The sequence below is a fragment of the Saccopteryx bilineata genome, chromosome 8, assembly GCF_036850765.1.
Source record: "Saccopteryx bilineata isolate mSacBil1 chromosome 8, mSacBil1_pri_phased_curated, whole genome shotgun sequence".
Lineage (NCBI taxonomy): Eukaryota > Metazoa > Chordata > Mammalia > Chiroptera > Emballonuridae > Saccopteryx > Saccopteryx bilineata.
The window spans coordinates 59,056,636-59,082,072 of record NC_089497.1 but is presented as its reverse complement, the minus strand read 5'-3'; the positions used below and the strand labels follow the sequence as shown (position 1 = coordinate 59,082,072).

At 39.7% G+C, this 25,437-nt stretch overlaps 1 protein-coding gene across 3 annotated transcripts in view; it reads right to left on the bottom strand.

Moving 5' to 3' along the window:
• ATP13A3 (ATPase 13A3) overlaps positions 1-24,938 on the bottom strand; it is an 89,634-nt gene extending 64,696 nt beyond the window's left edge. The window contains exons 1-3 of one of the 3 annotated variants that reach the window (XM_066241763.1): positions 24,843-24,913; positions 24,031-24,074; positions 6,240-6,411 (exon numbers count right to left, since the gene is read on the bottom strand). The gene's annotated coding sequence lies outside the window, so the exon portion shown is untranslated. Of the gene's footprint in view, positions 1-6,239; positions 6,412-24,030; positions 24,075-24,609; positions 24,668-24,842 lie in introns of those variants that run through there. The other 2 variants (XM_066241761.1, XM_066241762.1) reach the window with 2 other exon arrangements.
• Positions 24,939-25,437: the final 499 nt, after the last annotated feature.

Sequence of the window (25,437 nt, the reverse complement as noted above, 5' to 3'; positions counted from 1 at the left end):
GTCAACTTAAAATCAGCTCAAAAACTAGAATTATATGCCATTATCATGGCTTTTCAGCATTTGCCATATTCCTCCTTTAATCTATATACAGACAGCAAATATTTACTTATGGTTGTTTCCACTATAAAAACTGCTGTGATGTACTATTTCAGCAGTTCCTCCTTCTTCAAAGACTTATATGTCAACATAGAGCTCCATGTTTTATAGGACACACTCGAGCTCACTCCATGCTCCCTGGAGCTTTAGCACAAGGGAATGACCTTGTTGATCAAGCTACCCAAAAGAAAATTATCTGAAGCAACCATGACAGATCGAGCAATTCAGTCTCATGCTATTCATCACCAGAACACTGCAGCCCTGTGTAAACAGCTTCAACTTTCTCGGGAAGCAGCACGGCAGATTGGTAAATCCTGTCCAAGGGGTCCTATACTATAATCTGTCCCCTCGTTTGGAGTTAACCCTCAAGGACTCCTACCAGGACAACTCTGGCAAATGGAGGTTACTCATATACCTTCATTTGGCAAACAGCCCTATGTCCACGTTACAGTGGATACTTATTCTGGATTTATCTACATAGTAACCTCTACCAGAACAGGAGAGGCTCCTAAGCAGGTTATAGCTCATTGTCTGTATGTATTTTTCTATTATTGGATTTCCTAAAATGGTTAAAACTGACAATGCTCCTGCATATGTAGCAAATTTACTGTATTTTGTCAAACCTTTCAAATTATGGGTATTTCTTACAATCTTTAAAGTCAAGGTATTATTAAAGCATACCCAGCAAATATTTTAAGGTCAATTTAAAAAATTTAAAAGGGGGGAGTCATATCCTGGAACTCCTATGGGTCTACCATATCATGCTTTTTACTTAAAAATTTTAAATTTCTTTTGAATGCTGATGAACAGAAGACACCAAATCTTCTTCTCCTGCAAACTTCTACCTTCTTTTATTTAATCCAGCTAATAACACTGTTTGTCTTTTTCCAAATAGCTCCAGAAATACGGAAAAGGTTTATATAGGCGGATGGGGATCCTCAAACCCCTCAGCAAGATCTTCTGAGCATGGCTTTTAAGGTACCTAGAGGCAGAAAAAGCCCAATAGAGATAAGGTGAACTACCAGTTTTTAGGATATGCCCTTAAAGGCTCCAACGCCCCAAAGGGGTCTCATAGGAATCCATCTGGGTCCTGCTTCAATAGTGAAAAGGTCATTGAGCTAAAGCCTGCCAGGCTTACATGCCTTTGCTATGAGGAAAAAGGGACACTGGAAGGTAGGCTTCCCCCTTGCTCCTCTAAGGGAGGGTTCAGTCTCTTCCAGCCCTGCTCCAGCCACCTATGACCTAACCTTGCCCAGAATGCTGGAGTTTGCCACTGAAGGGTTCAGGTGCCCAGGGCCTCGGCCCCATCTACGACACTGTGGACGAGCCTAGGGTATTTCTTCCAAGAAGCAGGTAAACTGATCTCATTTGCACAAGGGCCACTTAACTATGTCTTGCCTGAATAGTCACAGGTTTTTTATTCTTCCCTCGAAGATCTCCGTTGTGGGTGTTGATAGTCCTATTTTCTGCTGCTTTGTTTAATATATAGTGTTTCCTTTATTCCTCCTATCTCAATGCCCCACTCATATTTCAGGCTGGGACCTACTCCTAATTTAGAGCTCTCTCCCCCCTTTTGCCAACTTCTATTGTGAATTTACCTTTGCCACCCAGCTTAGTGTATCCCAAGGTTCTCTTTACCACGCCACATTCGCAGAGCTCCAGGGAAAAGCACCCTGGTCTCATCTCTCCAGGCAGAGGAGAACTGAGGCTCCATCTCCACACATGCTGCAGATGGCTTTTCCAGTCTACCTGAATCATTACTAGCTAGAAGCAGCGGTCATTGGGACTTGGACGTGAGCTGCAAAGTATAGAATTGTGACAACAATTCCAGTGCTATGCGGACTTTTCCTGGATGTGGACCTTTTTCTGGACTCTTGCTCTTTGTGATAGCTCCTAACGGACTGAACTGGGGTTGGTTTGCATTTGCAGGGATTTGGAATGGTGTTGGTGTCAACTTGGACTTGGTGAACATGTTAAGGACACTACTTTTTTATGGATTCTTGTTGTATTGGCCAAGAGTTTACTTAAAGGCTTTAATCACTGTAAAAAGTATATATATAGAAGGCTGGATAAAGAAGATGTGGCACATATACACTATGGTATACTACTCAGCCATAAGAAATGATGACATCGGATCATTTACAACAAAATGGTGGAATCTTGGTAACATTATATGGAGTGAAATAAGCAAATCAGAAAAAAAAACAAGAACTGAATGATTCCACACATTGGTGGGACATAAAAATGAGACTAAAAGGCATAGACAAGAGTGTGGTGGTTATGGGGGGGGAACAAGGAAAACTAGATAGAAGGTGACGGAGGACAATCTGACTTTGGGTGATGGGTATGCAGCAGAACTGAATGACAACCTGGACATGTTTTCTTTGAATATATGTACCCTGATTTATTGATGTCACCCCATTAAAATTAATAAAAATTTATTTATAAAAAAAACAAAAAAAAAGAAAACATCAACCTAGAGTATTGAGATTGTCAACTCAAAACCCTGAGGTCACTGGCTCTGAGCGCAGGTTCATCTGTGTGGGGTTGCTGACTTGAGCAGGGGATCATTTGTCCACATGATCCCAAAGCTTGCCAGCTTGATCAAGGGAACACTGGCACAGCCTCGGTCAAAGCACATATAAGAAGTTCAATGTAGCCTGACCAGGCGGTGGCGCAGTGGATGGAGCGTCGGACTGGGATGCAGAGGACTGGGGTTCGAGACCCCGAGGTCGCCAGCTTGAGTGTGGGCTCATCTGGTTTGAGGAAAAGCCCATCAGCTTGAACCCAAGGTCGCTGGATCCAGCAAGGGGTTACTCGGTCTGCTGAAGGCCTGTGGTCGAGGCACATATGAGAAAGCAATCAGTGAACAACTAAGGTGTTGCAACGCGCAATGAATAACTAATGATTGATGCTTCTCATCTCTCTTTGTCCCTGTCTATCCCTCTCTCTGGCTCACTCTCTGTCTCTGTAGAAAATAAATAAATAAATAAATAAATAAATAAATAATTTAAAAAGAAAAAAAGAAGTTCAATGTACAACTAAAGGGAAAGCAAGTAAAAGTTGATGCTTCCCGCCCTCTCTCTTATTCTCTCTCAAAAAAAAAAAAGAAAGAAAGAAAAAGAAGAAAATTGTTTCTAAGTAACTGACCTGCTTCACAGAATATAAAGTTCAAGATCTTTAGGAATACAAAATATTTAGTCCCAAAAAGTCACAATGTTTGACATTCAAATAAACTTAACAGGCATGCAAAGAAGAAAGAAAATACAACCCATAATAAGAAAAATCAGTCAATAAAAAAGAAACCAGAAGTGACAGATAATAGAATCAGTAGACGAGGACATTAAAACAGCTGCTGTAATTATAGTCTATATGTTTAAAATCCAAGAAAAACAGAGCATGTTAAGTAGACATTAAAAAAAAACCAAAACTGTATAAAAAATACAATGTGTCACATAAAAAGTACACTAGGTGAAATTAATAAGAGGTCTGAAACTGCAGAAGAAAAATCAATGAACTTGAAAGCACAGTAATAGAATATTCAAAATAAAAATGAAAAGGAAAAACACTAGGAAACAAACACACACCACCACTACCACCACCACCATCAATAAGCTGTGAGACAACTTCAGGCAATCTAATATACATACAGCATGGGAGAGACCAAAAGAAAAAAATTTATTATATAATGGAAAAACGTACATAAGCCCACAGATCCAATAAGTCCAACTAACACTAAGCAAAGAAACATTAAGAACTTATACCAAAGCATGCCATCATCAAACTGTATAAAACAAATGATAAAAAAAATCTTGAAAGGAGCCAGCAAAAATGGCATGTTACATATAAGTATATCAGATTTCTGGTTAAAAAATAATGCAGATGAGAAGACAGAATAGTATCTTTGAAGTGCTGAGGGGAAAAAAAAACTATGCAGAGAATTCAATACCAATCAAAAATATCTTCCACATTCAAAGGTAAAATAAAGCTGAAAATATTCACCATCAGCAAACCTACACCATTTAAAAATGTTTTAAAAAGTCCTTAGGTTGCCTGACCAGGTAGGTGATGGCACAGTGGACAGAGTGTCAACCTGGGATGCTGAGGACCCTGGTTCAAACCCCTAGACTGCCAGCTCAAGAGCTGGTTTACCAGCTTGAGCTCAGGGTCACTGGATTAAGCATGAGCTCATAGACATGACCCTATGGTTGCTGGCTTCAGTCCAAAAGTCGCTGGCTTGAAGCCCAAGGTTGCTGACTTGAGCAAGGGGTCACCTGCTCAGTTGGAGCCCCCTGGTCAAAGCACATATGGGAAAGAAATTAGTGAATAACTAAAGTGCCACAACTATTAGTTAATGCTTCTCATCTCTCTCCCTTCTTGTCTGTCTGTCCCTCCCTTCCTTCCTCTCTCCCTTTCTCTCTCTCACTTAAAAATAAAAATCTTATCTCTCTCCCTTCCTGTCTGTCCCTTTCTCTCTTCCTCCCTCCTTCTCTCTCAATTATAAAAAAATCCTTAGGCAGTAAAAAAAAAAAAAAATAACTGATGGAAATATACATCTACACAAAGGAATGAAGAACACTGGAAATGGTAACTATATGGATAAATACGCATAACAAACACAAAGAACAAGGAGAAATGGAAGTCTACTTAGTAAGATTCTTATACTATACATGAAGTAGTATAATATCACTTAAAGGTAAACTGTAATAAGTTAGAGAAATATATTGTAAACTCTACAAATAATCACTAAAATAAAAGTCATAGCTAAAAAATCAACAAAGGGGCTATGGCCGGTTGGCTCAGTGGTAGAGCGTCGGCCTGGCATGCAGGAGTCCCAGGTTCTATTCCCGGCCAGGGCACACAGGAGAAGCGCCCATCTGCTTCTCCACCCCTCCCCCTCTCTTTCCTCTCTGTCTCTCTCTTCCCCTCCCACAGCCAAGGCTCTACTGGAGCAAAGTTGGCCCGGGCGCTGAGGATGGCTCCATGGCCTCTGCCTCAGGTGCTAGAATGGCTCTGGTTGCAACAGAGCAATGCCCCAGATGGGCATGCTGGGTGGATCCTGGTCGGGCGCATGCGAGAGTCTGTCTGACTGCCTCCCCGTTTCCACCTTCGGAAAAATACAAAAAAAAAAAAAATCAACAAAGGGTTTAAACTTGAACCATAAAAAATACTCCCGTGATGTGAAAAGCAAAATAAAATAAATAAGAGATAAATTAAAACCAAATAGCAAGATGACTGATTAAAGCCTAACCATATCAATAATCACATTAAATAAAAATGGTCTAAACATCAATTAAAAGGCAGAGATTGTGGCTGTATTTTTGAAAAGACTATAGGAAACTACATGCAATTTAAATATTAAAGGCACAAGTGGGTTAAAGTAAAAGGAAAGAAGATAGACCATGCAAAAGTTATTTAAAATAAAACTTGAGTAAATGTATTAATATCAAACAAAGCAGATTTCAAAGCAAAGAACATTACCAAGGATAAAGCCATTTCACAATGACAAAGGGGTCATTTCATGAAAATAATATAATAATTCTAAATACATATGTATTTAACACACCTTCAAAATACACAAAGCAGAAACTGATACAACAGAAGGAGATAGAGAAATTCACAATTACTGTTGGAGAGTTCATTTCAACACCACTCCTGAGACAGAACAAGTAGATTAAAAAATACTAATCAGCACATAGAAGAGTCTGACTAGGTGGTGGCGCAGTGGATAGAGTGTTGGACTGGGACACAGAGGACCCAGGTTCGAGACCCTGAGGTCGCCAGCTTGAGCATGGGCTCATCTGGTTTGAGCAAAAAGCTCACTAGCTTGGACCCAAGGTCGCTGGCTTGAGCAAGGGGTTACTCGGTCTGCTGTAGCCCCACGGTCAAGGCACATGTGAGAAAGCAATCAATGAACAACTAAGGTTTTGCAACAAAAAACTGATGATTGCTGCTTCTCATCTCTCTGCGTTCCTGTCTGTCTGTCCCTATCTATCCCTCTCTCTGACTCTCTGTCTCTGTAAAAAAATAAATAAAATTAAATTAAAAAAAAAGAGAACATAGACGAGCTGAACAACATAATCAATTGGTCCCAATTGGTACTTTATAGAACAACTACAGAAAACATACATTCTTGGCCTGACCTGTGGGGGCACAGTGGATAAAGCGTTGACCTGGAAATGCTGAGGTCGCCGGGTCGAAACCCTGGGCTTGCCTGGTCAAGGCACAAATGGGAGTTGATGCTTCCAGCTCCTCCCCCTTCTCTCTCTCTTCTCTCTCCCTCTCTGTTTCTCTCTCTCCTTCTCTCTCTCCTCTCTAAAAATGAATAAAATTAAATTAAATTTAAAAAAAAATTAAAAAGAAAACATACATTCTTTTAATGTGTACACAGAACATTTACCAAGAAAGACCACATTCTGGGACATGAAATGTTTCAAGTTATACAAAGAATGTTCTGAATACAATGAAATTAAATTAGAAACCAGTAACAGAAACGTTAGTAGAAAAGGCTTACTATTTGGAAACAAAATAATATACTTCTAAAAATACATAAGTCAAAGAAGTCAATGGGGAAAATACAAAGTATTCTAAGCTGGATGATGGGAACCGATCACTGAAAAGTAGATTTAGATATCGTAAAAATAGTCTGTTTAACAAAGTATTCTAAGCTGAATAAAAATGAAGATGTATCATATTATAATTCGTGGGGAAGCCTCCTCCCTCTCAGAAGCATGGCCTTTCCCCACCCAGGCACATTACCTCTACCCTTTTCTCTCTTAAGCTCCAAGGGCCCCTTCTTTTGCCTCTGTAACTTGTTTTCTGAGCCTATTTCTTTACTGCTCACTTCTACCTCTGTAACTTTCTAAATAAATGTTCTCTTATAAAAAATATAAAATAGAATTTTAAAAACAAATGAAATCTGTGGGATGTCACTAAAATAGTATCATATTTAGACAAATTACAGCACTACATTCCAGTACCTGCAAGGAAAGGTCCCAACTCATGACCTCAGCTTCTATCTTAAGCAGGTAGAAAACACTAAGAGGAAATGATAAAATTCAGAATAGAAATCAATGCAATAAGAAACAAAATAAACCAATGAAACCAAAGCTGATTCTTTGAAGTCAATAAAATTGATTATTTCTAACTTCTAGTTTGACTCAAAGAGAAGAGGGTAGGGGAGAGACACAAATTACCAATTAGAATAAGACAGGAGACATCACTACAGATTCTGCAGATATCAGAAGGATAATTAAGGAATGTAACGAACAACTATACATCAATATACCAACTTTTCTGCAGGTTTAAACTTACTTCTAAATTTAAAAAATTAACTTAAAAACTTATCATTGTTGGTCAGGGGATGGCCATAAGTTAATACTGCTAAAGCCAAGTTAAAAGCTGAGAAATAGGTACATGAGAGTTCATTATACTAATCTACTTTTCAGAATGTAAAAATTAGCCATAATGTAAATTACTTTAAAACAATAAAAATACCCAACTGAAGCTTTTAAAATGAAGAAATTTTTGATTCCTAGTACCAAAGGCCATAAAACTTAAGAGCTCTGCCTCTGTAAGTCCAAAATCAACTAACTCAACCTATTATCAATAAACTCATACTGCTAGGTTTTGAACCTAACTGTTCTTTATTCATTTTTTATCCATTGCCTAGAAATATAGATGTGTTTCCCCACTTTTGTAAATCCCAATTTTTCACTGTAGAATGCATTAGTAGAGAAATAAGCATGCTTTTCATAATTTTAGAAAAAAAATTACCATTAAAATTTAATGTTTTCACTTAGTCCATGTATTTGCAACTATTTAAAACTTCCGATATCTCTTGACAAGAGTTCACCTTAACCTATAATCTCATCTTCTAGAGTTAAAAAATTGGCCAAAACAAACAAAAAAACCCAATGCAATGTTTTTAAATGACCAATTATACATGGTGCACTGCCTATAACAATCTATTTTCATAGTTTAAAATACACAATTCTTTACCAAATTATCTCCTTACTCTTTTTACAAGTGTTACTTCTTCAAAACTTAGCTTCCCTTTTTTTAAACAAAATTCTTAACTTTTAATAAATTTTACCAAAGTTGAAATATTAAAAATAATTTAAATAAAAAGTTCCTCTAAAAACCACTAATTATTATTCTCTTTAAACATATTATACCTCATTGGAAATTATCAAGAATCCACTTTTCACATAAACTTTCAGTAAAATCCAATGAAACAACAATTTCAAGTTTACATTTAAAACATACTTATTGTAAATGCATATTTAAATTTTAAAAAACATACCTAAATAGAAATCCTTTAATATATCTGACTTCAAAAGAAATAAAAATCTATATAAACACATTTTAAAACATATTGCTTATAAATATCAAAATACATTTAAAACTACTAGACATTTGAAGCATTAATATCAAACTTCTAAAATCCATTTAACTTACAAAAGTATAACTTTGGTGGTTTGCTGAAACACATTTTTAATCAAATTAATTTCTAGATCATAAAAAGCATGAAATTTTTCTTACCAATAGTACTATATCATTCCTTCCAATTGCTGATACTAGCAGAGCTTTCAACAGCTGGCTCTTAATAATGAAAACAAAGTAATAAAACTAAGCATGAAAATCCATTCAAATAAAAATTTTCTGCCAAATATTTGTTTTGGTTATTTTTGAACTGCTTCCAAAATAAGATGTTAAAATTTAGATTTTTTTTTTAAATTCACTAATTTTAAATGGATTTTCAGAAGATACACCCGTCTGCCATCTGACTACCACTGGTTAGAGCTCCTATTAGTTGAATAAATCATACTGAGCTAACCACACTGAAGTCCCAATTCCACAGTGCATGCCTGAGCCTTGATGTTATCTAAATAGCAAGGAGCTTATAGGCTATTGTGCTTAACCAAACCCTTCCTTGAATTTACAATGAACTTGAATTTTTGTGAGTGAACACAGCAACACAGAAAAAAGTGAACCTATCAAAAATAAATCTAAATCTAATACTAATTTTTTAAAGACTACTTATTTTTCACTTTATATAATTACTAGGAACCATTTAAAGTACATCTTTAATCTAGGACAACAGTCACATCTCATTTCCTAAAACAAGGTAAGTTGACCTCAACAGGCATCAAAATCCCCAAACTGATAAGCCATCTTTGCTTCAGAATGTGAATTTCTCATTAGCTGTACAAATGGTATAATAACATGTGCATGGAGGGTTTTCTTTAAGGATATTCGACATGTGTGCCAAGTATTCCAAAATAAGTAATTGCACAAGGTGATTTACAGAATGATGTAAAACTTCAAGCAAAACAATTCTGAATAATAATACATTTTAATTTACTTCAGTCAGTATTTGCCAACTTCAGCAAGACTGATATTAAAAAAAACTTTATTGATTCAAACTTCAAAAACTATAGTAAATAAGTTAGTACACAAGGAATTCTCAAGTGACATTTTTTATAGTTTGTAACACATACCTCCAGAGTTGTAAAAATAAAAACTGAACTAAGATGTTTGTGCTACCACTTATAGTTGAAAAAGAATGAATCCTTCCACTTTGGTGATTCTATAGTATTTTCCTGAGAATTAAGCAAACCTACCCATTTAAAATAAAAATTTGATAAACCCATCTTGTGAGGACCACTCAGCAAAAGGTGTTTTTTAAAGATCCTGAAGTAATAAATGGCACAGCCAGCATCTTCAGTATTATTTTACTGTCAAACTTGAAGCATACCCAGCAACTAAGATGACCCCTTGCAATTCAAAAGCTGTTCCACATTTACAGTTGAAATAAAGGTGACTTAATACATTTAAAATCCTTCCCCTGTTCATTGAACTACTCCAATTTTAATATCTATACACATATTTGTATTAAAAGAGTAGGAAAAAGCCTCAAGTCTCCCAACTACAGGAACCAAATTGTGACAACTCTTTATGAGGGCAAAAGCTACTACTACAAGTCTGGTCCTAACAATAAGAATGACATAATATAATTTAATGAATACATGGAAATTTTACAAGGATCCCAGCTAAATTTTAACAAAGCTCCACTCAATACCCATTTTATCACTTCCCATCTCGAACTTTCTCTTATAATGCATGCTTTTGTTTCTGTGTTTAGGCTTACGGAAGACCATTGTATCCAACATACACCAAAGCAAGACTGTATTTACACTGGTGAAGTGCAGTCTTTGTGCAATTATACTTTTTTGTATGTTACAAAACAATGTGATAGTTATAAAAAATACGTTATAATTAGGAAAGATAACGCAATTATCTGTCATAGAATCAATATTAAGAACATCAAGCATTGTAACAGCTACCTGTGGTGAAAGTGTTTGGATAGATGTAAGGAAGAAACTTTCGTGCTTTCTGAATGCTTTTACTGTCTATGTGAAATAATATTTTAAAAGAGTTGCAAAAAGAAAGACTGAGCCTACGTATAAACTGCTAATTCTACAATGAACGGCCAACCCTGGGTCCGAACCTGTAGGAAACTCATGGTGCTCTAGTCAGACTATTCTCCACATTCTCTGACTCTCACTCTTAAAATTAAGTTACTTTAACCCAAGCAAGCAGTCATTTTTAAAATAGTTTAAGAATTTTTAAATTACAGCTGATACACAATATTAGATTAGTTTCAGGTGTACAACATAGTGATTAGACATTTATATTAACTTACAAACTGATCACCCTGGCAAGGAGTCATTTTGAAGGCTCCTTTAACAAGTACATTTCTAGTAAGCTACAGCTAGCTGTTTATATTTTTTTAAATCCCCTTCACATTTTGGCTCTACTGAGGAGATATATGAGCCAGCAATACAAGTATAATAGCAGCAAATTTGAAATTATTTTATCAAACTATATATATAAACACTAAATAAACACATATGCCATATTCATTAACATTAGGAACAGTAGGAGATATACAACTTTACCCCAAAATAAATAATACAAAGCAAAAACAAATGTAAAAAGCAAAGAACTCAAGAGTCAGCTTTAATTTGTCCTTAAATGACTATTCAACATGAACTATTTGCAAATTCCTTCAATTGTCTTGGTTTCAACTCCTTCACTAAAATAATAATTCATATGATGCAGCCCAACCCTGAGTTTTTGACCTAGAAGTATTGCCTTTGTATATAGTCTGCTGTTGCACTCTTCCACCACTAGGTGACGGTCCAACATTGGTAAGGAAGGAGGCTGACAGTTCTTACAACTTGTCAGAGGAACGGCTCAACAGTAATTATGAATAACAAGTTACAGATTTTTTTTTTTTTAGTATCATTGGAGGTAGTAATATGGGAAAGCAGTAGCTTCCTATGTAATAGAGCCTTAGTTTCATGTGTCTCAACAGGAATATGAGACATGCAATAAATACAAAACAAATGATAATAGGGAGAGGGTAGTAGAAGGCAGGTACATTACTATTCCCTTTATACTATAGATTACTCCCAAATTCACAATTGTCTGAAACTAGAATTTAGAGATCTGAAATATTGTGGAGGAGGGAAGGACAGTAATAACTAAAAAGCACATGAACCTTTAAGAAAACAAGATGAGGTAAAGTACAAAATTGCACAGTAAAACATTACTTGCCCATGGCTCACAAAGAAGAAAAGAGAAGAGGAGGGGGAGGGGAAGGGAGGGGAGGGGGGAGAGAAAGGGAGAGAGAGAAAGGGAGAAAGAAAGAAAGGAAAGGAGCACCCTTATATGTTGTAGTTAAGAGGGTACTACTGTTTTTGCCCTTAGTGGTAGCTCAGCTGGTTACAGCATCATCCCAATATGCCAAGGTTACAGGTTCAATCCTGGATCAGGACACACATAAAAATCAACCAATGAATGCATACGTGGAACACAAATCAGTGTTTCTTTCTCTCTCTCTCTCTCTCTTCCCTACTCCACCTCTCTCTAAAATCAATAAAACTACCTTTTGAGAAAACCAACTAATAGTAAACTAAAATTTAAGACCCGCACATACTTTGATCCAATAATCCCAATTAGAAATTCCTATCACTTGTACCTATACATGTGTGTTACCATTAACCATTTCTTCAAATTCCTCTGTATTGTTAGACTTATGAAGTAAGTAAAAGTATTGTGCTTTTTTTCTTTGAGGGCAACAGTGGATTCTTACAAGGAAAATTATCTAGTTGAAACAAGAGTATTTTCAAACAAGCACAAAAGAAACTGTGTGTAATGGGAATCTAATACAATAGGAATGGGCAAATTAAGAGTTCTAATAACAGCTTGTATAAGAAACCAAATTGCTAAGTGAGCCTAACTCTTCAAACTAAAAGTTACACTTTTAAGTTCAGAGGTAAGATGAAGTTTTAAAAAATAATAATTAATAAATAAATATTTGTCCCATTCTAATGCAAATTAGTGATGGTTTCTTCTAAACCAGGGGTCCCCAAACTTTTTACACAGGGGGCCAGTTCACTGTCCCTCAGACCATTGGAGGGCCGGACTATAAAAAAAACTATGAACAAATCCCTATGCACACTGCACATATCTTATTTTAAAGTAAAAAACAAAACGGGAACAAATACAATATTTAAAATAAAAAACAAGAAAATTTAAATCAAGAAACTGACCAGTATTTCAATGGGAACTATGGGCCTGCTTTTGGCTAATGAGATGGTCAATGTGCTCCTTTCATTGACCACCAATGAAAGAGGTGCCCCTTCCAGAAGTGCAGCGGGGGGCCGGATAAATGGCCTCAGGGGGCCGCATGTGGCCCCCGGGCCGTAGTTTGGGGACCCTTGTTCTAAACTGTAATGCTATTAATCCAAATCCCTAGCAACTTGGCATTTCAAAGAGCAATTTAAAAGATGGTCTTTGAAACTTAAATATTCACTAATTCTAAGATTCATACTTTCATATTTTAGCACAGCTAAAAACAGGATGAACCTTAGATGAAGCTATTGTTGCTATTGGCAGGTGACCATCCTGATGCTGTGGTCACTGCGTGCTTGATGCACAAGCTCAAAGTTGGTCTCAACTGTTCATAATATTGTCTATTTCAGCTGAGTAAAATGCATTATTGGTAGTATGCATGGTGTTTAAATTGCTGATTAAGGCCTGACCTGTGGTGGAGCAGTGGATAAAGCATCAGCCTGGAATGCTGAGGTCGCCCGTTTGAAACCCTGGGCTTGCCTGGTCAAGGCACATATGGGAGTTGATGCTTCCTGCTCCACCTCCCTTCTCTCTCTCTCTTTCTCTCTCTCTCTCTTCCCTTTCTAAAAATCTTTAAAAAAAAAAAAAGAAAAAAAAGGGGAAAAAAAGCATATTACTATAAAAAAATTGCTGATTAAACTATTCAAAAAGATTACACTAACAGTTGCATATTGAAACAAAAAGTAATAGTGTAAATAAATAAGTAACAAAGAGAGCAGCAGGGTAGAAAGGGCCAGGATGAGTAGATGGTGGGGTGAGAAATGGGGGACAGGAAAGAGTAGAAAAGAATAAAAGAGAAAGGAACAAAAGAAAACTTTCAGGAGAATTATACTTCTATGTCTTCAGTATGTTAAGGAGTTACACAAAGATCCCAGAGATGTTCATTTTTCTTATTAATAGCAAACCAAAAATTTAATTTTTTTTAATACCCATCACAGTTCACTTCAGGATTATGTTTGCAAGAAAGAAAAATTAGTTTTACTCATGATATATTCTACAGAGTGTTTCACATTTCATTCTCAGACATCATAAAGACCCAAACACAAGGCACAAAATCACTAGGAAACTATTCTGTACAAAAATTACAATTCTACAAATTTACACTTAAAACTGATAGGCACTTAGATCAACTTTTTAAAATTATGTGAATTAGTCTTTTGTTCCACTTTATTTCTTTTTCCCAATTTGAAACCCACTCATGTTGATTCAGCATAGGAAGGAAGTACAAAGCCCTTAACATCTGCATTTAACAAATACTTAAAAAATACAGCACTTTAGCCAGACCAGGTGGTGGGCACAGTGGATAGAGTGTCAGCCTGGGACTCTTGAGGACCCAGGTTCAAAACCCAAAGGTCACCACCTCGAGCACAGGCTCATTCGGCTTGAGCGTGGGATCATAGACATGACCCCCATAGTCAGCGGCTTGAAGCCCAAAGTCACGAGCTTTAACAAGAGGTCATTGGCTCCTATGAGAAAGCAATCAGGGAACTGAAGTGCTGCAACTAAGAGCTGATGCTTCTCATCTCTTTCCCTTCCTGTCTGTCTCTGTCTGCCTGTCTCTCTTAAAAACAAAAACAGCATTTTAAATTGCTGGCCTTTCTCATGGTATAACCATTATAGAAATCTGAACTTTCTCACTTTCTGTAGTCATTCTGTAATCTACTGTTAAAAGATTTTTTTTTAGCTGTTTTTTTTTTAATTTTTTATTTATTTATTCATTTTTAGAGAGGACAGAGAGAGGAAGAGAGAGAGACAGAGAGAGAGAGAGAAGGGGGGAGGAGCTGGAAGCATCAACTCCCATATGTGCCTTGACCAGGCAAGCCCAGGGTTTCGAACCGGCGACCTCAGCATTTCCAGGTCGACGTTTTATCCACTGCGCCACCACAGGTCAGGCCAAAAGATTTTTTTTAATCAGTGAATTTGGGTGCTGTGCTAACCATAGTAATAGTAACTGAACTCATTCATCAACACATACCCAGAATCTAGCCCTGTGTTTAGCACATACAGAAATAGTATTGAACAGTTAAATGTGCCAATACAATCCTAAATGAATAATCAAGAGGCACTAACCAAGCCTCCTTTCCTACTACCTATAAGATCACAAACAACCCTTATGCACTAAAATAATTGGTAGTTGCCACAACTTTTAATGAAAACATGAGGGTCAGTCTCAATGGGCTGCACCAGAGACAAGAAAGGATTCAGGGAAAACAACACATTAAGGGGCTTTTGAACCTAACTAAATGAAGCAATTTATTCTATTCTTATCAAAAACTGAATAGAAAACAACCAATGAAGGGCTGGGCTCAAAATTATTCATCAACTGACTCTAACGCAGTGGTGATAACTATTTAAAAAGTATATTTTCGTATCAAAAGGATCCATGAAATAAAAATTTATTTCAACTAAGAATTTGCTAGGTTATTCTCGTCTTTCAAATAATTAAGTGCTCCAGACAATAGTAAGCAACTTACCTGTAGTACTTCATACTTTATTTAGTAAACTAAATTATATTATTACAGTTGGCATGTAAATAAGAATTCTATCTCATGTGCTTGGGAAAATATAAGAAAAAAGAATTTTTTGCCTGACCTGTGGTGGTGCAGTGGATAAAGTGTCGACCTGTAAATGCTGAGGTTGCGGGTTCAAAACCCTGGGCTTGCCTGGTCAAGGCACATATGGGAGTTGATGCTTCCTGCTCCTCCCCCCTTCTCTCTGTTTCTCTCTCTCCCTCTCTCTCTATCCTCTCTAAAAATGAATAAATAAAATTTAAAAAAAAATTTTTTTTTTTTTGTATTTTTCTGAAGTTGGAAACGGGGAGGCAGTCAGACAGACTCCCTCATGCACCCGACCGGGATCCACCCGGCACGCCCACCAGGGGGCAATGCTCTGCCCATCTGGGGCGTCGCTCTGTTGCAACCAGAGCCATTCTAGCACCTGAGGCAGAGGCCATGGAGCCATCCTCAGCGCCTGGGCCAACTTTGCTCCAATGGAGCCTTGGCTGCAGGAGGGGAAGAGAGAGACAGAGAGGAAAGAGAGGGGGAGGGGTGGAGAAGCAGATGGGCACTTCTCCTGTGTGCCCTGGCCGGGAATCGAACCCGGGACTCCTGCACGCTAGGCCGACGCTCTACCACTGAGCCAACCAGCCAGGGCCAGAAAAAATCATTTTTAAAGAGAAATATTAGGGCCCTGGCCACTTGGTTCAGTGGTAGAGCATCCGCCTGGTGTATAGATGTTCCAGGTTTGATTCCCAGTCAGGTCACACAGGAGAAGCACCCATCTGCCTCTCCAACCTTCCTCCTCTCCTTTCTCTCTACCTTTCTCTTCCCCTCCCACAGCCAAGGCTCCACAGGAGCAAAGTTGGCCTGGGTGCTGAGGACAGCTCCATTGCCTCCACCTCAGGTCGCTAGAATGGCTCCGGTTGCAACCAAACAATGCCCCAGATGGACAGATCATCTCCCCCTAGTGGGCATGCTGGGTGGATCCGGGTTGTGTGTGAGCCTATCTCTGCCTCCCCATTTCTCACTTCAGAAAAATACAAGAAAAAAGAGAGAGAGAGAGAGAGAAACATTAGGAAATCATAAACAAAAATTAATTATAAATGAGCTTTTAAAAATTGATGGTTTAAGAAGCTAAAGCAAAATCTAGGGATGAATGAAAAAATCTTTGGTCTATGAAAAACCTGTAACCCACATTTAAAGAAAATCTAAAAGCCACAGAAGTAAAATAAAATTTCAAGTCTTCTTTTTAAAGGAAAGATATAGACACATTTCATTAATCATTATTTTTAAATAAAAATAAGGCACATAAAATCCTACTGAATTACACATTTAAAAAAAAAAGGCAATCCTCAATCACATCCCCTCACACTGTCTCTCATACACACAATTTGTTTTGAATAATATGTTAAACATTATCAACAAATAGTTAATTACCATTTACTGAACCTCTTATCCTCACAATACTTAAGTAGGTTTTATTATCTCTATTCAGCAAGTAAAAAACCTAAAAAAAATATTGAGTTGATCCAAACTGCAGAGCTAGTAAGTGATGAGGGTGGAATCAAAATAACCTGTCAATGGCTCTTAAACCTACATTTTAACTAACCCACCAAGTCCTCTCCTACAGCATCTTTAGCCACCATAATATCTTTTTTAAGAAGATTGGTATTTTCCTACCTGATCAATCTGTGGCGTGGTGGATTGGACCATTGGCCTGGGACGCAAAGGACCCAGATTTGAAACCCCAAGGTTGTCGGTTTGAGCACAGGCTCACCAGCTTGAGCTCGGGGTCACTGGCTTGAGAATGGGATGATAGACATGACCCCCCCCCCCATGGTCGCTGGCTTGAGCCCAAAGATTGCTAGCTTTCTGAAGCTAAAGGTCGCTGGCTTGAGCCCAAGGTCTCTGGCTTGAGCAAGGGGTCACTCGCTCTGCTGTAGCCCCGGTCAAGGCACATATGAGAAAGCAATCAATGAACAATAAATGTGCCACAACAAAAAAAATTGATACTTTTTAACTCTCTTCCTTCCTGTCTGTTTGTCCCTCTCTCTGTCTCTGCCTCTCCTGCTAAAAAAATGACTTGTATTTTCTTACTATGTTATCTCAAAAATGATGTTTAAATTCAGATACTTTAAATTTCATGAAAAACATTAACAACTTACATGATTTTTTAAAAATAATGAAGACTTTGCTAGCAGTAAGGAAGACAGCTCTTAAAAAGACTGAAAGTGGCCCTGGCCGGTTGGCTCAGCAGTAGAGCGTTGGCCTGGCGTGCGGGGGACCCGGGTTCGATTCCCGGCCAGGGCACATGGGAGAGGCGCCCATTTGCTTCTCCACCCCTCCCCCTTTCCTTCCTCTCTGTCTCTCTTTTCCCCTCCCTCAGCGAGGCTCCACTGGAGCAAAGATGGCCTGGGCGCTGGGGATGGCTCCATGGCCTCTGCCCCAGGCGCTAGAGTGGTTCTGGTCTCAACAGAGCGACGCCCTGGAGGGGAAAAGCATCACCCCCTGGTGGGCAGAGCTTCGCCCCTGGTGGGCATGCCAGGTGGATCCCGGTCGGGCGCATGCGGGAGTCTGTCTGACTGTCTCTCCCCGTTTCCAGCTTCAGAAAAATAAAAAAAGACTGCAAGTAGCTGAACATCAACCTGGAATTAGACAAAGTATCAACAGTTCCCCAATATTCCCAATTTTATTCCTTAGCTTTTTAATTATGCTAGGTTCTTTGTTCGGTATAACCCTAGAGAGACAGATTTCCATAAATACCTAATTTCATTATCCATTTTTCACAATGTGGAATCATATCACATACATATTTAATTACACCCATTCACTATCTGTGCTACAGGGAAAAAAGAGAGGAAAAAAACTTTAAATACTGGAGACAGGATGCCTCCTTACATCGTTGAACTACAGTAAACATGCAGTGGAGACTATAAATGTGCTGTTCCTCAGCCTACCTAAAAACCTGGTCCCTGTCAAATTGTAGCCTACCCAGCTGATTACAATATAGCTCACCAAAAAAAAGTAACCTGTTCTAAAAGCCAGAGGAAAAACTGCCTATTGGAATTGAAAAACAATATAATCAGTTAACTATTTTTCAAACTGGTGCCTTCCTAAAGGGCTGTTTCAAGAGTAATTTTGACAAGATTCTTACCTTAAGTGAGAAGTTAGGTCCAAAGCCCCCACTCACCTCTTTAGATCAGAAAGAATTAGGAACCCAATCATTTGTCATAATATCAAAGTAAGTTAAAAACTAAAGTATTTTTCAACCTATTCCATCAAAATAGAAAAAAACAGAACAGCGACACGCAGAAGCTATTCCATGACTTATTTATTTTGACAGACAAGAGAGAGGGACAGATAGGGACAGACAGACAGGAAGGAAGATAAGAAGCATCAAATCAATTCTTTGTTGTAGTACCTTAGTTGCCATTGATTGCTTTTCTCTCATTTGTGCCTTGATGGGGGGGGGCAGCTATAGCAGATCAAGTGACCCCTTGCTCAAGCCAGAAATTTGGGTTCTAGCTGGTGAGCCTTTGTCAAACCAGATGAGCCCGCGCTCAAGCTGGCAACCTCGGGGGGGGGGGGTTGTTTGTTTGTTTGTTTCGTATTTTTCTGAAGTTGGAAACGGGGAGGCAATCAGACAGACTCCCACATGCGCCTGACCGGGATCCACCTGGCATGCCCACCAGGGGGCGATGCTCTGCCCATCTGGGGCATTGCTCTGTTGCAACCAGAGGCATTCTAGAGCCATCCTCAGCGCCCGGGCCAACCTTGCTCCAATGGAGCCTTGGACGTGTGAGAGAAAGAGAGAGACAGAGAGGAAGGAGAGGGGGAGGGGTGGAGAAGCAGATGGGCACTTCTCCTGTGTGCCCTGGCCAGGAATCGAACCCAGGACTCCTGCACGCCAGGCCGACGCTCTACCGCTGACCCATCCGGCCAGGGCCAACCTCGGGGTTTTGAACCTAGGTCCTCAGCATCCCAGACCGATGCTCTATCCATTACGCCACCACCTGGTCAGGCCCATGACTTATTTTAAAATACACTAAATATGTAATAGAAGTCTGTTAAGTAATCAAAAGCAACCCTTAAAAGTTGGTTCTCGGGGCCCTGGCTGGTTGGCTCAGTGGTAGAGCATCGGCCTGGCGTGCAGAAGTCCCGGGTTCAATTCCCGGCCAGGGCACACAGGAGAAGCGCCGTCTGCTTCTCTACCCCTCCCCCTCTCCTTCCTCTCTGTCTCTCTCTTCCCCTCCCACGGCGAGGCTCCATCGGAGCAAAGATGGCCCAGGTGCTGGGGATGGCTCCTTGGCCTCTGCCCCGGGCACTGGAGTGGCTCTGGTTGCGGCAGAGCGGTGCCCCGGAGGGGCAGAGCATCGTCCCCTGGTGGGTGTGCCGGGTGGATCCCGGTCAGGCGCATGCAGGAGTCTGTCTGACTGTCTCTCCCTGTTTCCAGCTTCAGAAAGATTAAAAAAAAAAAAAAAAAAAAAAGAAGTTGGTTCTCAGTAGGCAAAAATAAAACACATACATATTGAGTTTTGAGACATGCCATTAATAGAGTACAAAATAAAGGCAAGAGAAAAAATAATACCCAACTAAGAGAAAGCTTCTAATCCCAGATATTTTAGTAGCACCAATTACCTCTCCAGATATGTTACCTTTTCTGTAAAAAGAAGGAACTAGTCTGCCTGACCAGTAGAGGCGCAGTAAACAAAGTGTTGACCTGGGTCGCTGAGGTCCCAAGTTTGAAACCCTAAGGTCACTGGCTTAAATGCAGGATGCAGGCTCATGACGCATTGAGCTCAGGCGTCTCCAACCTGAGTGTGAGATCGTTGACATGATCCCATGGCTGCTGGCATGAGCCCAAAGGTCGCTGGCTTGAAGCCCAAGGTCATTGGTCATTGGCTTGAGCAAAGGGTCATTGGCCTGGCTGGAGCCCCCCAGTCTAGGCACATATGAGAAGGAATCATTGAAACACTAAAGCAGCACAACTACAAATTGATGCTTCTCATCTCTCTCCCTTCCTGCCTATCTCTCTCTCTCTCACACACATGCACATTAAAAAGGGGGGGGGATGCCTAGTCTATGACCTACCTATGACCATTCAGCAATCTCATACCTCTTTAATGTCCAAATCACTAATTCTTTTGTCAAAAAAAAAAGCTGGAAAAAAAAGGAGTCAATTAATCTAACTTATCATTGAGGTTAGAACTGTCTTTCATATAATGCAATAGTTATAATTATTTTTATTTAAAATTTCTGAGAAAGATTCCACAGACATTAGCAAGTTCCACATCATGTAATCAGAAAATGCTACTTTACACAGTTAACGTAGTTAACTCACTTTTCCTGGAAATTTAATTTATCTAACTAGTATTCGAATGCCAATAGGTGATTTAAAAGTGAGGTATATAGAGAAGTGAAAGAGTCAACAAAAGAAAGAATTTTGATTAAAAGATTAGTTGCAACTCAATTCACCTCATCTCACATACATAAATAGACTTCCAACATAGGGTAGTCTTGCACTCAGTTTATACTAGTATCGTGGCCTTTGGTTGACAGAAAGCGGTAAAAAGATACATTTTCACCTGTACCTTGAAAGAAACGTGTCTGGAAGGAACTCTGTTTCCATAGGTCTAATATGGCTTCTCTACTTCCTTAGGAAGATGTAACACATAAATCCTTTTTTTAATCTGGCAGTCTTAAAGTTTGCTATTTGAGTTAATGTTTTACCATCTCAGACCTAGCGAAGGCCCCAATATGAGCCTTTGGGTCAAAGATGTTACTAGATCTGGTGTTGGGCAATTCTCCCTGGAGAAGTGCTCTATGGAACTTTCACCAATCCCCATCCTCAATTTTCCTCTCTCAGACATTCGATGATCTGAACAGCTCTCCCTTTCCTTCATTCCATTTTCCCCCTTCTTACTGATTACCATGAAATCATTCTTAACTATTATAACAGGGGTCATTTTTTCCAATTACCATTTTCCATGACATTTCACATTACATCTATTTTTAATCACTAATACAAATGTTTTTTAACTCATAACTTTTATAATTATTAATTACCATTAACTTTAGGGCATTCTTTTTAAAAATACCATCCTTTTTTCTTTCAATAGGCCCAGAACCTTCTACTTTTTTACCTAAATCTCAAAATATGTGCCCTGATTCTGATTCTCTTTTATTTCTATTTTTTATTATTAAAAAAATTTTTATTGATTGATTTTAGTGAGAGAGGAAGGGACATCAATCTATTCCCACATGCGCCCTGACCTGGGATCTACCAGTAATCTCCACGCTTCCGCATACACTCTAACCAACAGAACCACCCTGCCAGGGCTTTTATTTCTTTACTCTCAAAACATGATCAACAAAATTCAAGTAAGAACCTAATAACTCTTTCCTTTCTTCCTGCATGTTTCCTGGACTAGCCAGGTGAGTTCATGAAAACATGGTTTTGATGACTACAGACAATCTCTCTATAGAATACTTAGTTTCATTTCAAACTACCTACATTCTAAAAACAAAGACTAAATCCCGTCAGCTATCTCTTGGACCCAGATTTAACCAAAGAAGCTTTATGGCACATTCAGAAAACATTCCATTGCTGAAATAAACATTCTGATGATGTGTCAGGTAGATGTCAGATACTGTACATATCTTCTTTTAGCTTACCACTCTAAATTGTCTTAAGAGGTTGTCTTTAATAAGTGATCAGCTGCTAACTCCTGTTCACCTTATGATCCATTCACAAGGTCTCCCATTTAATACTTATAGACAGTAGTTAGTTTAGATTACCAAGTATACCTGTGAACAGAATCCAGCTTAAGATAAACCAAGTAACCAAGATCATTTTGAAATTCAACTTGTCTTCCAAGATTTTAGAAATTACAACCACCTTGTTGTCATTTCCACCATGAAGTTCTTATTTCCATTATCACCCAGACCATCAGAGAAAAAATACAGAATAAAGAAAAAGTTTCATAGGATAGCCTCATATCACTAACCATAGCCCATCTCCTAGGACTGCTATTAACCTCAGGTATAAAGTACATTCACATTTTAAAACCTTACATTCACACTGGGTGCAAAACCACCATGCTATACAGATACACCTTGACTCAGTAAATGGAAGGGAAAAGCAAAAGGAATTATTTATTACGTGACAGGAACAGTGAGTGCTACTTTCTTACATATGTTCTCAGCTAATCCTCAAAACTCTGAGGTAAGTATTAGTATTCTTTGTAAATTGAAAAAAAAGGAAGAAGAAAAACAGAAGTTAAGCAACTTATAGTATAAGGGACTTTGAAGACAGCCAGAATCCTAGCTCTCTAATATAGTATGTGACCAGAGGTATCTATTTCTAGGTTTACTAGGTTAACTGTATGTGACTGGGCAACTTAACATCCCTGAACCTCAGTTTTCTCATCTGTAAAATGAGGTTTAAGTTAAACACTTCATGTCAAGTATATATTAACTTCAAAGCCAAGTATACAGTAAGCTAACTTAGTAACTATTAATTAGCATTGGTCAAAGTCAAACTAGTAAAAAGTCAAAAAGCAAATTCAGGTCTGATTCCCAAGTGCAGGCTTTTTTTACTACAATATGCCATAGCTGCCAGTAACACACCTATTATCCACGTAAGAATTTATTCTTGAAACATGACATAGATGGAAAACTAATATTACCTAAATGAGGTAAGTATTAAAGGCTAACTAAACCAGCAGAAGTAAATTAGTTCTAATATCTAATAAGCAGAACCAAGTATAAAACTCAACAAAAGATACTGTTTAGACATTCAGGTTTACAGAGCTTTGCTCTGACTACTGTAAAATTATTTTCCTATGTAGAAATTTATGCTATTTATCTTAAAAATATTTGTAAATTAAACTTTTAATTACCAGAGGTACCCCAAATAAAGCTTCCTGGTTGGCATGAACAAAATTAGCCCTCCTAATTATGTAGTGTACATAATTTGAACACTACATCAAATTGAAGACTCTCAACTTTATTTTCAAAATAAACTGCTACCTAATATTGTTATTTATTTATAAATTGAGACAACTAGTGTCATCACTTTTCCTACCCAATCCCCTGACCCAAAACAAGCTTTGTTGTTCTAAGGACGACATAAAAAAATTTCAAGGATCTATTGCAAAACGAAGGACAGTAGCAAAAGTAAGTTTCCTTAACAATTATTAATAGGCATACTATTTCAAACAACTTCCAGGAACTGATTTGCCTTTAAAAAGGGTTGCTAAACCAGAATGGGGTGCCCACATACATTTATTTTGGCAACTGTAGCCTATTCAGCCAGGCAACCAGCCTCCTGAGAAAAGAATGCCACTTACATTCTTAGTGAAACAAAATGAATACAGGTGCCTTGGTAGAGAGGCTTAATTATAACCAAAGGTAAAACATTTTAACTATGTAATCACCCTTCAAAAGACAATCAAATTAGAACACCTTTACTTTTGCAACAAAGCTTTTACAAGACAGTGTTCATTTTGCAATAATCTTTTAACGTTCTGCATTTTAAAATTCTAACTTCTGACTCACAGACCTAAAATAGTCATTACATACACAAATGTTCTTCTCCTTTGGTTCAGAACCATGTGTGGGAAACACTGGTTTCTGTTTCTAGGTTTACCATTCATTTTGCACTAATATAACCACTAAATATAGCTCTAAGACACTGATGATTAAAAGTAATTAATTATGTGATTCATACCTCCTATGTCCAGACACCAAGATCCAAAGATGTTCCTGTCAGACCTACGGGAAGAGGAATGATAAACACCTGTCACAAAACCTTTAAAAACTGGGAAGCCACTGTCAATTACCAATCCAATTCATAAATCATCCCGTTCCCCCAAAAAGGAGATCCAGAAGCTAACTTTTTGAAGGGAATAGAGAGAAAGAAAGGTCCTAAAGAGAGCAGCCACTAAGTATTGGAGGAAAGGGGCCTGGTTTTTCTAGTCCTCGCCATGAGAGTCAAAGTGAGAGGCCTTAGGCAAATCAAAAGTCATTTTTCCTCTCTGGGCCTCATTTCGTTTATCTGTAAAACGCGGAGATTGGCAAGTAGCTACTCCGTGACTAAGGGCGAACTCCAGATTCCTCCAGTCAGTACCCGCAGACACCCATCAAGCGCCCTGCCAACACCTCTACCTTCAACACCATCTCCCGAACTTTCTACAAGGGCTGGAGCCCCATCCCACTTCCAAGCCCCGAGACATGCTCGCCCTCCCCCCAGCAGCGTGTCCAAATCAGGCCTCACACCTACAACGTGGATCCCTCCCTGTCACCTCACCTGTCCCAGGCGGACATTCTGCGGTCTTCGAGATCGCCGCCCGACTCTACACACACCTTCCCCAAGAAGTGATGCCCAATTCTGGCCCGAGGAAACCGACCGTCAAATCACCTGGAACCCGCAACCCTGACAATGCCCTTCGCCTCCTCCAACCTCCCTCATCACCACCACCCACCGCTCCACGCTCCGCTCGCCCTGCCCTACGGCTCCCAGAGAAAGCCCGCAGCACTCACCGGCCGCCGCTGCGCCGTCTCCTCGGCGGCCTCCCGGCCCGAGCAGCCAGTGGCCACCGGGGGCCGGGGCCCGCCGCTGTCGCCGCCGCCGCCGCCTCGCCTCAACCCAGCCCCATCGCCCTCGGCGGGCGCCGGCGGCAGCGGGTCGCTCGGGCTCGAGGCGCCGCCGCCGCCGCCGCCGCGCGCTGCGGCTCGGGGTGAGGGGAGGGAGGCGCCGCGGCGGGACCCGGGCCGAGCCGGGCTCAGGGGCGTCCGAGCTCTCCTCTGCGGCGCCCGCGACGGCGGCGTGCAGCCTGGCAGAGCGAGAACAAGGGAGGGCAGCAGGGGGAGGCGGCGGGGGAGGGGGCGGTCTGCACTTGGAAACGGCCTCCCCCCGCCAGCGACGTAGCGATCCCCCCTCCCCTCCGCGGCGGCGCTCGGATCACGCCGTGGGGACAGCCGGCGAGCGGACAGGGAGCGCGCGCCGAGAGCTCGGGACTCCCGCGCCGGATGTGAAATCACGTGATTGCCTCAACGCAGCGCCGAGGGCGGAGGGGCGCGGAGGGGACTATGGGAGGGGCGGGACCAGCGGAGGTGGGAGGGGCGATGGGGAGCC